General features: G+C 43.7%; 1 pseudogene; it reads left to right on the top strand.

The window, feature by feature from the left end:
* Window positions 1-9,097: 9,097 nt before the first annotated feature.
* On the top strand, window positions 9,098-9,215 carry LOC126093741 (5S ribosomal RNA; annotated as a pseudogene).
* Window positions 9,216-11,331: the final 2,116 nt, after the last annotated feature.

Below are 11,331 nucleotides of genomic sequence, written 5' to 3'. Positions count from 1 at the left end.
TACAGAAAATGTTCGACTGCTGCCCTTGCCAGAACATTCTCCAGATCTCTCACCAACTGAAAACGTCTGGTCAATGGTGGCCGATCAACTGGCTCGTCACAATACGCCAGTCACTACTCTTGATGAACTGCGGTATCGTGTTGAAGCTGCATGGGCAGCTGTACCTGTACACGCCATCCAAGCTCTGTTTGACTCCAGGCCCAGGCGTATCAAGGCCGTTATTACGGCCAGAGGTAGTTGTTCTGAGTACTGATTTCTCAGGATCTATGCACCCAAATTGCGTGAAAATGCAATCACATTTCAGTTCTAGTATAATATATTTGTCCAATGAATACCCGTTTATCATCTCTATTTCTTCCTGGTCCAGCAATTTTAATGGCCAGTAGTATAATAGCCACCAAATCATATAGGAAACAGAATTATGAAGGGGCGGGATATCGAGGAAACGTGTCGCTATTGCGACTTGCAATATCAGTGTACAAATGTATTATATTTTGCGGCAAAGTTTCCATCTCTACTTGCATAAACCAGAGATTACGTCACGTACTATAATGAGAAGTATAGAAAAAAGGGATGTCCATCTATAGAGATAATAAGAAGCTTTACAGTATTTTGCGTTACTACCACTTGAAGTTGAAACTCGTATTTTGAAAGTCTTGGAACCGTCACGTGGTCGTACAGTCCGCGTCTCGCACAGACGACAATGGCGCCCTCTGTTTAAGCCTGCGAACTATGGCCAGCTCCTCGCTCTGGAGCCCGGACGCTGTGAAGGGCCAGCCAGCGTGTTGTCGCTCCAACCGGCGGTGGCGGTCGGGTCCCGGTGTTGCTGCTGTAGCGTTATTTCATTTTCCGCCACGGCGGACTTCCTTATTACCTGGCCGCGGTGGAACCCCTTGCTTACGTGACCTACCTCGTTGCCGAGTTACAGTGCAATCTTGTGCGCCATTACTCTGTCGTATGTAATTTCTCGCTAGGCGACTATAACTGAGCCACACCTCTGCCGTGCGGCAAAAGGCAACAAACTGCACTGGAAAATAGCCGTATTTGTCTTACCGTACAAAATGTGGCGTGACAGTTTGCGAGGAGATGCGCGCGCTGCTCACAACATCTACAAAGTCTTTACATTAAGTTTAATGTGCAGAAAATAAATACTAACACTGTACTGTTGTTCTGAGGAAATGGCTGGATAAGTAGTAATAAAAATTATAGTTAGTTGTAGTATGGATTCTTTCTTTGTGACACCAGTCTTCCGACTGGATGATTCCGATTGACCGTTTACTTTTTGTACCAGTCCCTTCTTCGATGTATGCGTTCAACAACAGAAGAAAAAAGCTACATCCTTTTCTCAGCCGCCGTCCGTTGTGGCCGTGCGGTTCTAGGCGCTTTAGTCTGGAACCGCGTGACCGCTACGGTCGCAGGTTCGAATCCTGCCTCGGGCATTCATGTATGTGATGTCCTTTAATCATAGTTCGTTGAATGATTCAGTTCCAGACATGGCTCGGAAATTGTGGATTTAATCGCCTCTCTCATTCACGTGTACTTTTGATGTTCTTTCCATCTGATATCCACTGCCCTAGTTGTTGTAGTCTACTACGTGCCACACTGGCAAAGATTATTATAAATTCCTGTGTTTAAGTAGTTCTAAGTTCTAGGCGACTGATGACCACAGATGTTAAGTCCCATAGTGCTCAGAGCCATTTTTTTTTCTCAGCCCTTTTTTATCCGAGCACTTTTCCTTCGTTCTTCCATTCTTATTATTCCATCTTGGTACTTGCACGTACTGCATATTACCTGTCACTCTCTCTGTAGTGTGTACCTACTTTCTTTTCTAAGGCTTTTAAACATCTTGCGACATCTTGTCGAACTCGTTTTCTAAGGCGACACAGTATACGAAAGTGTCCCGATTTTTCTAAAGCGTTGCTTACATTAACAAGAATATCAGGACGGTTTTGATGATGGCATTACGTTTCCTAAGGCCAAACCGGAACTAAGCCAGAGGTTCTACATTTTATTTTTCGTTTTACACAGTCACTTGAATAACTGTTCACCGCGCGGAGCGGCCGCGCGGTTAGAGGCACTATGTCACTGATTGCGCAGCCCCTCCCGTCTGAGGTTCGAGTCCTCCCTCGGGCATGGTTGTGTGTGTTGTTCTTAGCACAAGTTAGTTTAAGGAGTGTGTAAGTCTAGGGACCGATGACCTCAGCAGTTTGTTCCCTCAGAAATTCACGCACATTTGAACATTTGAATAATCGTTTGCTTGTAACATCGCGTTAATTATTTCAGAAGTTTTTGTAGAATGTTATCTTTTCTGCCTTTTTGCATCACAAGATTTCCAAAACTATCTCAAGTTCTGACTCGTAACGCTGAATCCCCTCTGTCCTCCATATGGATATATATATTTTGTTTTGTGTGATAGTACAAGGCAGTAATTCCCTTTCGCAGAGGTCCTCGATGTACTCTTCCCACCTGTCGGTTCAATCCTCTGCATTAACAGTGAAATTCCTTGTACACTTTTTAACGTTCTTTAATAAAATGAAATAATAAACTTCACGATTACGTTGAATCAATGTCTGAACTGTGGAATGGATACAGAGTTCGAATTATTGTGTAGAGTGTTGTAACTACAAGTGGTGTGCTTAGTCTGTGTTATTGTTAGCAAAACTCCCAATATCAATAAAGAAATACAGTCACTGGAAAATACATTCAGGACCTGTTCAAAACTAATAACTATGGTCCCTGTGCATATAACAAATAAATTAAATTATCTTACCTCTAGAGCAGCAACGGTGGAACTCGATGTATTCTGGTCTGTCATATATATATATATATATGCTGACTACAGGCTCAGCAGTGTGCAGTGCTGGCCATAACACTTGAAATGCGCTTGAAATTCATTTGGCTGATAAACGAGAACATTTAAGAAAATCCAAATTCTTTGAAAAATATATAACCTGGACTTGCAGGCGGTACTGATTATGGTGAATTACTAACACTCGGTTTTTTTAGCGAAATTATATTGTAAGTTAAGTTTGTCTTTTCGAAAACATCTGACAATTGATATTACATTACTCACAAGTATTATCCAACTTCTTTAGTCCAACATAAATGCAAATCATCAAATTACACATACCTCTGTTAACAAATCTTAAAGCATTACAAAAATGAAATATCTAACTAGACTTTTTATCAAAACCATTTACGTACATTGTGGGGTTACTCAACAATTACAAATTATCAGCCAACTCATCTATACTAACGCGCTGGCAAAAACATAAATCATAATTATTTAACATATTTACCTTATTTGCATGAAGACTTCTGCTTCCATGTTCAACAATACTGACATACCTACAATTATCTAACTCTTGGTGGCTTCACACAGCACGCCACAGAAACTGCCTACTCCATCGTCTTTCCCTCACACACAGCTACCCACTGCTGTGCGCCAAGCGCTCACTTACTCCAACACTAGCAGTATCTCTGGCTCGGCAGTCGCGCACAGCCATGGTTCAGCATTATCGAGCCTATCAGGGCTTTAATCGTTTATAGTATACTAGTTTCATTTTAATTTATGAATATTCTCACCTTATTCTGATGCCACATGCAAGTGCGCCCCAGTATACTCCTTTCAACTTTCAACATTGCTGCCTCTTTTTGTCGAATCTGCACTTATAGGTCTGGAGCCGCGTGACCGCTGCGGTCGCAGGTTCGAATCCTGCCTCGGGCATGGATGTGTGTGATGTCCTTAGGTTAGTTAGGTTTAAGTAGCTCTAAGTTCTAGGGGACTGATGACCTCAGATGTTAAGTCCCATAGTGCTCAGAGCCATTTGAACCATTTTTTTGACGTTTATGGTGTAGGGCTTTGCTGTAAGCCTGGTCCCGTTTGGATTATACTCTACTGCGTCTCAAGCCGCAAGGACACCGGGCAGTGCTTTTAAAGCTTTGACAAGGAGCATTTGGGATATTTTATGCAGTCGTCCATGTAACCATCGCTACCAAATATCAGCCAATCCGAAGATACCTAAGTAAAAGTGAAACGTGTCGTGTTTGAACACTCGAAGCAAGACTGTATAGTTCTTCACATCATGTATACTGGTTGCTGTACCAACCCCGTTACGAACTGCAAAAAAAATAATGATGGCGCTGGGTACATCGCATCTATTCCGGCCGCTCGCTGAATTTCTCTGGGTTTCGTTTCTTGCTGACGACTTCCCTTGCAACCCGCGAGGGGGTAGCCTTGCGGCTCTTTGGTGGCATTCAATCTACGCTGTGTTTTGTGTTGTTGGCGTTTCGAGGCGCTAACAGGAGTAGTTCGCCAAGCATAGAGTCGTGGTATTGTTATTGGCGACCGTTTAATGTGAAGAGCGTGCCTGCGCCATTTCAAGAATCTCGACTTCCCTCTGCCTTCGTTGTCACGGGGTATGTCTTCCCACTTCTGCTGTCTTGGTTGCATTCCTTATGTCACTGAGGTTCCTGGTAGAAATATCTGGCGAGTACCTGGTTTTTTGGTGTTATTAGGTATTGGATGTGATTCACGAAAATCCCTGTTCTTTTGCTGAGCCGTTGTCACTGATATTTGTTTTTGAACGTCGTCTATAGTTCTGTAGGATTCTTTAGTGGCCATTATATTGGCCTATGTTCTTACTGTTGGATCAGCATCCTTGGTAATCAGAACATGCCCAAGTTACTCTACGTCTACATTGATATTCATGTCTACGTGATTACTCAGCAATTCTCAGTTAAGAATCTGGCAGTGGGTTCATTGAAACATCTTCGAGCTATTTCTCTACCGTTCCATTCTCTAATGCCGCGCTGGATAAATGAGCCTTAAATCTTTCCGTGCCAGCTCTGATTTCTCTTATTTTATTATGATAATTATTTCTCCCTGTGTATATGACCACCAACTAAATATTTTCCCCGTCAGAGGAGAAAGTTGGCCATTGAAATTCCACGAGAAGATCCTGCCACAACGAAAAACACCGTTGTTTAATGGTTTTCTACACCAATTCACGTATCAAATGGCTCTGAGCACTATGGGACTCAACATCTGAGGTCATCAGTCCCCTAGAACTTAGAACTACTTAAACCTAACTAACCTAAGGATATCACACACATCCATGCCCGAGGCAGCATTCGAACCTGCGACCGGAGCGGTCACGCGGTTCCAGACTGAAGCACTTAGAACCGCTCGGCCACACCGGCCGGCAACTCACGTATCATATACGAGACACTTTCTCTAGTATGCAGTATTTCGCGTTGATAGTAAACGTTCTGCTCTTCATTGAACTTTTTTGATGTCTCCGTCAGTCCCATCTGATTCGGATCGCACACTGCACAGCAAAATTCCAGAAGAGTGCAGACAAGTGTAGTGTAAGTAATCTCTTGTTCTTCCAATAAAACGCAGTCTTTGGTATGCTTTCCCCACAATATTACCTATGTGATCGTTCCAGTTTAGGTTATTTGTAATTGTAATCCCTAAGTATCTGGCTAAACTTACAACCTTTAGATTTGTGTGATTTATACTGTAACCGAAATGTATCGGATTTCGTTTACTAGTCATGACTTGGCTTCTTCACACTTTTCATTATTTACAGTCACTTTCTGTATCATACAGATATCTTGCCTAAATCATTTAGCAATTGGTTTTTATCGTCCGATGACTTTACAAGGCGGTACATGACAGCATCATCTGCAAACACTCTAGGAGGCCTGCTCATATTGTCTCCTACGTCACTTACTCGTATGTACACTCACGCTCATAAATTAAGGATAATGCTGACACATGGTGAAACAACGCTCTGGTGGGCTGTTTGCGGGTTTAAATCACCTCGGGTTATGACCATGCGGTGCATTTGACCTGCGGTCGTCGCACGGTGCCGCTGGCAGAAGTCCACATACGCAGAGGTGTGTTGGTGCATGTCAGAGTACGGTGCAGTGAGTAAGCGTGCAGACGTTTTCAGACGTGCTAATGGTAATTGTGCGTTGAAAATGACTCAAAGAACACGTATTGATGACTTCACGAGGGGTAGAATACTAGGGCGACTGGAGGCTGGACAAACACAGCAGGCGCTACAGTACGGGGCGTCCACAGTGTACAACACCGCAAGAAGAACGATATTCACCATCAGTGCCCGCAGAGGGCCACGGAGTACTGCAGGTAGCCTGGCTCAGGACCTTACCACAGCCACTGGAACAGTTGTCTCCAGACACACACTCTACAGACGACTGAACGGACATGCTTTATTCGCACGGAGACCTGTAACGTACATTCCACTGACCCCTGGTCACAGGAGAGCCCGTAAAGCCTGGCGTCAAGAACACAGTACATGGTCTTTGGAATAGTGGTCCCAGGTTATGTTAACAGACGAGTCCAAGTGTAGTCTGTAAACAGTGATTCTCGCCGGGTTTTCATCTGGCGTGAACCAGGAAACAGATACCAACCCCTTAATGTCCTTGAAAGGAACCTGTTTGGAGGTAGTGGTTTGATGGTGTGCGGTTGGATTATGATTGGTGCACATACACCCCTCACGTCTTTCACAGAGGAACTGTAACAGGTTAGGTGTATCAGGACGTCATTTTGCACCAGTATGTCCGCCTTTTCAGGGGTGCAGTGGGTTCCACCTTCCTCTTGGATGATAACGCACGGCCCCACCGAGCTGCCATCGTGGAATACCTTGAAACAGAAGATATCAGGCTAATGGAGTGGTCTACCTGTTCTCCAGACCTAAACCGCATCGAGCACGTCTGGAATGCTCTCGGTTGACGTATCGCTGCACGTCGTCAAACCCCTACGACACTTCAGGAGCTCCGACAGGCACTGGTGCAAGAATGGGAGGCTATACCCCAGCAGCTACTCGACCACCTGATCCAGAGTATGACAAACCGTTGTGCGGCCTGTGTACATGTGCATGGTGATCATATCCCATTTTGATGTCGGGTACATGCACAGGACACAGTGGCGTTTTGTAGCACATAACCAATACCGTGGACGTACAAATCTGTGTCGTGTATGTTCCCTATGTGCCTATGCTATTAGCGCCAGTTTTTTGTAGTGCCACGTTGTGTGGCACCACATTCTGAAATCAGAATCAGCAGTGTAGATCAGGGACAGCAGAGGGCCTTCAAGACTTCCTTGGGGGACACCAGACATTAATTCTGTTCTACCTGACGTTTTCCGTCATTTACTATAAAATGTGACCTTTCTGACAGGCTCCCACGCATCCTGTAGCACAATTGAGGCGATATTCCATAGGTACGCAATTTGATTAGAAGTCGTTTGTTGGGAACGGTCTCAAAAGCCTTCTGGAAATCTAAAAATACGGAATCAATTTGATATCCCCAGTCGACAGTACCCATTACCCCACGAGAATAAAGACGTAGTTGTGTTTCACAGGAACTATATTTTCTGAATCAGTTCTATTTGTCAATAACTTGTTTTCTTCAAGGTGATCGCGGCCCCTCTCACCCGAGGTTCCAGTCCTCCCTTGGGCATGGGTGTGTGTATTGTTCTTAGCATAGGTTATTTTAAGTTAGTTTAAGTAGTGTGTAAGCCTAGGGACCAATGACCTCTGCAGTTTGGTCCCTTAAGAACTCACACTCATTTGAACATTCAAGGTGATGCATAATGTTCGAGCACAGTATACGTTCCAAAATCTTACCGCAAATAGACGTTAGTGATATGGGTCTGTAATTCATCGGATTACCTTAATTTGTTTCTTGGGTATTGGTGTGACTTGCGCAACTTACCAGTCTTTAGGTACGGATCTTCCAACAACTGAGCTGTCGCATATGATTGCTAAGTATGGAGCACTTCTATTAGCATACGCTGAAAAAAAAAAAAAAGCATGACTGGTATACAGTCTGGACCAGAGGCCTTTCCTGTATCGAATGATTGAAGCACTTCTGCTGTACCGAGGATATCTGCTTCTAAATTTCTCGTGTTGGCAGTTGCTGTCGATTCTATATCTGCACTATTTAACGCGTCTTCTTTGGTGAAGAAGTTCCGGAAAACCGTGTTTAGTAACTATGCTTTAGTGGCACCGTCATCAGTAACATCACTGTTGTTAATACGCAGTGAAGGGATCGACTGCGTCTTGATTATAACCAGGATCTCTTTGGGGTTTCTGCCAGATTTCAAGCAAATTCTTAAGACGGTTGTAAAATGGATCACATTTTGCTGACACCCAAGAGAACATTGTTGTAGAATCCAAACAGCCTTTTAAATAACATAAACATGTTGTGCCAATAACACTTTCGCGCATAATACAGTAAAAAGTTGTTACACTAGGGTCTGAAGCGACGACACTTGGCACGACGATCGAACGCTCTGCCAGTTTCACCACGGAGGCTATACTTGTTGGTTTATCACAGTTATGCTTTTCCTGTTCTCTGGTAGTTCTGGTGTTACTTTTATTTACCGTTTACGCTTGTTCTATTGGACGACAGGATACAGCACGAACTAATTCGGTGTTCCGGTTGGTACTCTATCGACATATAACGTTTGGTACCGATCTGAGAGTCTGGCATCAGTTAGCTAAGCATAGAGACTGATTCTTTAAAACTGTATCGGTTTTATTTTGAATGCTATGGTGTTCAAACCTTTGTAAAATCTTTTGTATTTAAAGCACTCGTGTGTTGATTCTCCAAAACTGTTTGTGCGTTTTATTCTGAATATTCAGGTCTTCGAACTATTTTAAGATATTTGTACCATCAATTGTCTGTTTACCTTACAGCTCTTGTGGGCTAAACGAGCAGCACGACCGGCCACATGTTGCAAGGCTGGTTCGACTACGATTCTCAGATTTCCACGGGAAGCCCTTACACAACGTACATCCAGTCTCGATCTCTCCCTCCGCGATTTACATACTTTTGGACATTCGTGGCTACCGACCTCCATGGGACTAAGAAGTGCACCCGTGGTTACAATCATGATCCCTTCGGCAACCGCAAACATTCTCCACGAGAGAGCATTGACCGTCATGTCTCACAGTGGGACAGATGTGCTAACAGTTATGGCGAATGCTTTTAAAATAATAGACAGTTTACTTACTTTTTTCCCTCGTCTCGTTTTAATTTGACTGCCTCTTACGTATGTTCGGGCAACGGCCTTGCCGCAGTTAATACACCGGTTCCTGTGAGATCACCGACGTTAAGCGCTGTCGGGCGTGGCCTGCACTTGGATGGGTGACCATCCAGGCCGCCTCGTGCTGTTGCCATTTTTCGGGGTGCACTCAGCCTCGTGTTGCCACTTGAGGAGCTACTCGACCGAATAGTAGCGGCTCCGGTCAAAGAAAACCATCATAACGACCGGGAGAGTAGTGTGCTGACCACACGCCCCTCCTATCCGCATCCTCAATTGAGGATGACAATGCGGTCGGATGGTCCCGACGGGCCACTTGTGGCCTGAAGACGGAGTGCGGAGTGCATGTATGTTCGCTTTCTCATCTTAATGAACTTCATTTAAATAGACTTGTTTTTGGTACTTTTTCTGGATGACTGTTAGCTAATAGCAACCTTATAAATTTGTGTGTATGACCATGAATGTTGGTTTTTAGTTACAGCCTTTCTCTGCTCTACGTTTTTCTATTACTTCCGAGGGTAAAACGGTGAGCCTTGTGAAGTAGACGTTTTCATACATTAACACGCCAATATCAGCCCACCCGCTACATTTACCCAGTCAGCTTGCACTCAGTGCCCGAAGCGGAACTAGAGCTGGCGACCTCTTCGTTACAAAAGCGTAATCTTCTTCCCGGTATTTATGCACCTACACGTACTTATACTCCATAGGCAGCTAACGTGTGTTAGCGATCTCGGATACAGCGGTTAGTATTTTAACATTAACAGCCTTTACTCACGCCTATGTGAATGGCGGTATATATTTGTAGCTGCTGCTGGCACTCTGTTCAGTGGCGAAGCCTTCATACATTCTCTAATAACTTAATATCTGTTTTGTGGTTCCTACAGTCTTATACCTGAAATACACTGTAACCTCTCCACACGAAATAATTTAATATATTTATTTGGTTAATGATTCTAATTTTTGTGTAACGTCACAAAAAAAACTTAATAAATAATAATAATAATATGATTCAATTTTTTGTGTAACCTCTGAACAAAATTGGTTCCCATTTAATGTACCCACAAAATTCTTTTCTCATTTAATATAAGCTCGAAATAGAAAAATTCCTAAACCTCGTAATAAAAAATAAATTCAGTAACCTGGTAAAATTTGGACGACAGCAGTGCTGCGTCATGGCCCTGTAAGATCATTCTGAATAAAAAGCAAAAATTCTCACCTCGATAAAGTCGGCAGCTATCTGCTCTTACAATAGCTCTTTTCCGGCACAGCTCTGTGCAATGCTGGCCTATACATTTGTTATTTATGAAAGGAAGCAAATGATTTTTCTTTTGGAACAATCGGAATGATCATGCATTAAAAAAAATTAAATTCTTTAAATTGAAATGAATGCTTGTTAGAAATTAGGCAAAGATTATTATTAGGACATTTTTAAAAGATTTACATGTGAGTTTACATAATGTTACTAGATATGCGCGAGGCTGCTTTTTTACCTTATACAATAATACTCAGGCTCCGGCATCGCTGCACCGCGACCGGCCCAGCCAACATGATACACCAGACAGGACTGACTAGCGCAGGCAGGCGACTTCTCGCTAGCAACAACTTACTGCTACTGCTACACGGTTCGTACTGCAGTCAACACTGCTCTTTGGTCTCAGATAATCTTATAGCTTACATATCGCAGGTAGCACATACCTCTTCAAATACACCTACCCATATTTAATATTGGAAAAAGAAGTGGAAACATTTCTCCTTTCCGTAATTTAATACTTCACTGAAGTACACTGAAGTGTGAAAGTCATGGGACACCTCCTAATATCGTGTAGGACCTCCTTTTGCCGAGTGTAGTGCAGCAACTCGATGTGGAATGGACAAGTCGTTGGAATCCCCTGCAGAAATATTGAGCCACGCTGCCTCCGTGGCCTTCCACAGTAAGTGCTGCCGGTGCAGGATTTCGTACACCAGCTGGTCCCGTAAATGCTCGATGGGATTTTTGTCGGACGACTTGGGCGACCGAATCATTCGCTCGCATTGCCCAGAATGTTGTTAAAACCAATTACGAACAGCTGTGGCCTGGTGACATGGCATATTGTCATCCAGAGAAATTCCACCGTTGGTTGGGAACATGCAGTGCAAGAATGGCTTCAAATGGTCTCCAAGTATCCGACCAGACCAGAAGACCCAATGTGTTCCATGCCAACAGAGCCCACACCATTACGGAGCGACGACCAGCTTGCACACTGCCTTGTTGA

This window comes from Schistocerca cancellata, chromosome 7, assembly GCF_023864275.1.
Source record: "Schistocerca cancellata isolate TAMUIC-IGC-003103 chromosome 7, iqSchCanc2.1, whole genome shotgun sequence".
NCBI lineage: Eukaryota > Metazoa > Arthropoda > Insecta > Orthoptera > Acrididae > Schistocerca > Schistocerca cancellata.
The sequence above is the reverse complement of the archived record's forward strand: the minus strand, read 5'-3'. Positions and strand labels throughout refer to the sequence as shown.